Raw genomic sequence first — 5,443 nt, 5'->3', positions numbered from 1 at the left:
GGCTGGTATCCGAAGAAAGAAATCTTGCAGGAATAAAGGCAAAACAAACACTCTAATCATAATAGAGGAAAAACAGCCTAAGTGAAACCATGATACACATGATTATATTTATGCCAAGTACTGAAATCTGACCGCTAAATAAATGACATAAATGACATTCATTCCACAGACTTAGAACGGGATTATGTTCTGCACGCATCCAGAGCGAAGATGCAGGCCGGGCTTTCGTCATAAGGCAGGTGCAACCTAACTTGCTCCCTTACTTATTATCCTGTCCCGCCCTTGTCATATTGGAATGCTTTACAAAACGTAAAATAAAATAAAATAACTAGACCTATTCGATTCATTACAGGATGTCATAAGTATAACTGAATTCTAATCATTGAACTGGAGCCAAACTGATTGCATCTCGAAAACACATGTGACGCTTGTGCGTTATGATTCGTTTGAACGTCAATCAAACACGTTTCACGTCATGTTAGGTTAGCGACGCACAGCATTTCCACGTCAGTGTGTTTACCAAAGCCGGGCTAACAGCTACAGGAAGTGCTGTCAGCTGTTCATCTATGGACTGTTTTTGGGGGGAATGATTGATTATGCACTAATGAGAGAGATCCCGCCATCACACGGTGGAATGTCTGAGTATTGTGGTTTGTCTGTTTCTGACAGTGAGCTGAACTTTGGTCTCCTTGATTCACTGTTGTCCGACTAGCCCGTTTAGCTTGTCGAGAAAAAAAAAAAGGCAGCACCAGCTCCGCAAGGACTCCTTGTTTGAATCAGCAGCCTCACGAAGGAAGGTAATTGTCTTTAATGTTCTAAGCAGGGCAAATATGTGTACGTCCAGCGGAGGTTCACTTAAAAAAAAAATAACCGGGACGTATTTGGAGCAAATCAGAGAGTCACGACTAGCACAAGCTAACGAAGCTAGGTGCTAGCTGCCACATCAACTGTTAATTATTTGTCAACTGGTTAACTCATGACGCCCTTTAGCTTGTTGGTAGAAGCTGAAATATATATTCTTGTGCTTCTATGGTAATATCAGAATATGCCACAAATAAATGATATCTGATAATTCAACAGTTAGCACGGTTTTACAATGACATAAACGTTTCTGAATATTAGCTGCTCAAAAACTAAACTGTTGGGTTAATGTTGTTTAATTTACCTCGTAATATCATCCAGAGTCTTGTGGATTACTATTCCAGACCTGCTGGGTTGTCGGATTTGTTTGTCTGCCTGTTTATTTTTCAGCCAGCCATACATCATTACATAAAAGCAAAACATCTGGACTGGTCATCCAATACATTGGAAGGAAATCTGTTTCTGTCACCGATTGAAAAATAAAAAGATTGAATCAAAAAAAAAAGAAAAGAAATGAGACATTGTTTCATCATAACTTAATATCTCATGCTTTTAAACTTTTACTCCTAAAAGTTTATGAAGCATATTTATATTTCGACAGTGTATCTAAAAATAACTTGAACTTACTGAAGGAAAAAAAACAACAAACCCTTAGATGTAATTCAGATTCATTTCAATTAATGTTGGGCAGAGGTCAAATGTTAGTTATACAACATACAAATAAAGGCCATATGTAGAGCCAAGGTTTCCCCCAGTAGATTATAAGCCTGGCAGGCTGCCAGGCTTTACTTACCTTCCCTACATCAGGCTAAGCATTAATTTATATATTTTTTCAAATGTTAGCATTTTTAAGACTGTGTAGTTGGTGTTCAGATATTAATCTTACTATAACACACAATTATCAAGTGATATTTTCAAGTTTCCTGTCATTTCCTGTCATTGAGGCTTAAATGCTAAACTTGTTGACTTAATCTTCATTATCTCTAATTTTCTTTCTTCCTCTTATGACAAATTACAATAGCACTTGTTATCCAAACCTTTTCTGTGTTGTTCACACATCCATATTTCTATACTTTCCAAAAATACTACTCCAAATATGCTGCACACTTCGCTTCAGATCTAGGTATATGGATTTCATCCTAAACAGATTGAGGAATAAACTAAGACAATCCATAGAAACTGTACATTGATCAGAACAGCAGGTGGCCCTGCTAATTAATCTTTTGACTGCAAATGTAGGATTGTTTAAATAGCTCTTCCGGGTTTACCCCAGAAAACTTGCTAAGCCTGGTGATTGGGACGCTGGGTCAGTCATTTATCCAGCAGCCCGCTGTGTTTTTGAGTGTAAAAATGTTTAAATGGCAGGAAACATGAAAATATCACATGATAATTATGTGTTATTGGAAGATTAATACCTAAACATCAACTATAAAGTCTTTTTTTTTAAAAAAGCAAACATTTTAAAAAGACTTAAATAAATAAGTAATGATTAGCCTGGTGGGAACATAAGTAAATACACTGAGTGAAACCCTGATGACTTTTTGTGAAAAATTGCATGTATGTATAGAATAGAATAGAATAGAAGTACTTTATTCATCCCAGCAGGGAAATTATTTCGCAGTTACAGCATAGAGACAAGACACAATAACAACTACCACTGAGTAGTAGTTGTAGATAAAATAAAAATAAAATATAAAATGCTATAAATTGTAAAAATATGAAATGCTGTTAATATAAAAAGCAACTTAAGAGCAGTCCTTGCAAAGATAAAAAAAAAAATGCAGATATGTATATGTAAATATATGCACAGCAAGTGTGCCATAGTGCAGTTGTGCAAAATCGGACTGATTAGTGCAGAACAATGATTTAGCTTTTATTGTACAGTGAGATGGCATGTGGCAGGAAGGATTTCCTGTATCTGTCCCTACGACAGCGGAGCTGGAGCAGCCTATGTGAGAAGGTGCTCCGCTGTCTGTCCACTATGTGGTGGAGAGGGTGTATGCTAACAAAATGAGTCTTAACTAAAAACTGGTGTTACAAAAACCCTTAAAAGCTCCAAAGGCAGTGAAAGTGTAAAGTGACTTTGTGAACAAATTTCTGTGCTCTGTACTATATGATACAGGTTAGAAATCCCGTGGAGATTATTATTGGGAACAATGTCTAATAACTGTCAACGTGAATTCAGAATAGTTGTTTTTCAGCCCTTGTTTACATTTTTAAAGCTCTAAACTGAATTGCTTTGTGTTATTCATCTCTTACTAGAGAAGCAGCATGGTGGACAAAAACATCTACATTGTCCAAGGTGAAATAACCACAGTTGTTGGAGCTATTAAGAGAAACTCTCGATGGAATAACCATACTTCACTGGTACGTTCTAATTACTGAGTCGACTATATTAAAGTTGAGTTCGCAAAGAAACGAGTGTTTAGAGCAGAACTGCACCTCAGCAACCTCTAATTGCGTTTCTCTGGTCAGGATGAAGAACAAGACCCATTACTGAACAGCTTCGGCCATCTCAAGGAAATACTCAACAACATAAGAGGTAAGCTCAGTGTCATGAAGTTTCTGTGTAAGCCAATAGAGAAGTTGGGTTTGCCAGATTGAAAGATACAGCCTATGCTTTTAGGATCATCCAGTATATCCTCTGTTGTACTGCACCTGCGTGTTTCTTCTGGCTGGAAGTGATGGTAACACATCAGCGTTTTCCAGCCACACTGACTTGAATCTGTGAGGATCCACCGATAAATTGGTCAGCTGATAAATCTCATCTCATTTACGGATGCGCTCCTTTGTGTGTCTAGTATTGCCGTTTGAAAACGTTCGCTGTGGTCTGAGAAAGCCAAGCTGTGGCTCTTAGTTCTGGCCCTGCATGCCTTGGCCATGAAAGTTGCGGCCAGGTCCCACAATACTGTGGCCCCTGCGCGTACGAGATGTGGGCAATAAGATGTAACACATGGAGCTCGGTGGAAATGTATGGTCCTGCAGCTTGAGCCTTCCTCCAGGGAATGCCTGTTGCTCTCTGAGATGGACAGGCACTGCTGGCTGAGGAGGAATTCACCACACAACGTTAACCCTCCTTGTACCCTTTCTTTCTTTTTTTTTTCCTTCTCTCTATCCCATACTTTTTCTTTCTCTAAAATCACAAAAAAAAACCTAACATTCTTGTTGTTCCTACCACCACTGCATTATTTCACCAGGACAGAAGCCAAGTACTTTCTTTCGTTTAGAAAACGTTTGTCATGGATGCTTGAGGGTCTTATTCCTACTTTAATCTCAGATCCGAACAGTACATTGCCATTAGATGGTTTCTTAGGGCTGACTGGAGACAAATAGAGCTCAGATAACTGCAGCTCATGCAGAAATTTAGCTATAAACTCTTTCTGTGCTATGTTTTGCTGTGGCTTTAAGCACAGAAATGGCCCAGCTGTCCACATTCTGTTAGTTTTAACCAAGATCTTTGCTCTCTCTAACAACAAAAAACAGCCAGCAAAAGAAATATGTTGTTGCAAGTTTGTTTTTTTTTCTTCTTCTGCCCTTATTTTTGCGTGTTCCATTCTCACTATAACATACTCCACATCTTTAACGGGGTTCACTGGCACTTCTGCTCTGTTGAAATCTCTGATTGACAGGAGCATGTGCTATGGAGGTGGAGAGTGTTGCAGCTGGAAGTATATCATCTGCAATTTTAGTTGGGTAAATATAGCAGGGAGTCTTGTCAAGAAGGGAGATAAATTGTTCTGGGAAAGGAAGTGTTGTCCCTCCTTTCTCAAAGCAGGAAAAAAAAAAAGTTTCCCTCAACTCCTGGAAAATATAAGATCTTTTCTCATCTCTCCAACAATGGCAGCACAGTTGAAAATGGGGCAGTCGTTCACCATGTGTTACCATGCTTCAGCTCTTCCTTCTTTCCTTCCAAAAAGTCAGTTCCATTAAGTTCAGGCCTTGTCATTTTATACGTGGAATTTATTTTTTGTCTTTTTTTTTTTTTTTTTTTTAAACCTTTGCTTTTCAGTGTGTTTATTTCCGTGTTTGAAGTAAGGGAATTGAACCCAACGACATAGGCATTCAGTAGACCATACTAACAACTTTTTTATTTATCAATTCACAGTTTCAGTCCAGCATCAACTTGCAGTTTTGCACAAAAAAAAACCCTCAACCAAATCTGTCATAACAAGAATGTTTGAGGCTTTCTATGCCAGCAGTGTATCCAGTAACAGCCATGTTACAGTGTTAGCATTCCCTAAAGCATTAAGATGTTCTGGTAAAGTTAGTTAAAAAAAAGGAAGTTATTTATTTGCTAATACAGTAGATGTGTCTATCTGCTACTTTTTTCAACATGACAATGAGATGAGATCTGAGAAGTGGTGGAGCGCTTTGTGTGATGGTGTGGAAACAATAACCTCGTCTTGGATGTGAAGAAAACAAAAGAGATGATTGTAGAGTTCAGTAGAAACAAGATTAGACAGAACATTATTTCCATCATGGAAGAAGGAGTGGAGGTGGTTGAGGAATTTAAATACCTCAGTGTTCATCTGGACCACAGACTGGACTGGAGAAGCAAAAGTAAAGGCGTCTGTAAGAAGGG

General features: G+C 38.3%; 1 long non-coding RNA gene across 1 annotated transcript; it reads left to right on the top strand.

Annotated features, from left to right (window-relative positions):
* Positions 1-490: 490 nt before the first annotated feature.
* On the top strand, positions 491-3,397 carry LOC116713495 (uncharacterized). The gene is made up of 3 exons (XR_004337878.1): positions 491-797; positions 3,124-3,228; positions 3,337-3,397. It is a non-coding gene; the product is annotated as an uncharacterized LOC116713495 (long non-coding RNA).
* Positions 3,398-5,443: the final 2,046 nt, after the last annotated feature.

Source organism: Xiphophorus hellerii, chromosome 22 (assembly GCF_003331165.1).
Source record: "Xiphophorus hellerii strain 12219 chromosome 22, Xiphophorus_hellerii-4.1, whole genome shotgun sequence".
NCBI lineage: Eukaryota > Metazoa > Chordata > Actinopteri > Cyprinodontiformes > Poeciliidae > Xiphophorus > Xiphophorus hellerii.
This window is presented reverse-complemented; position numbering and strand designations above follow the sequence as displayed.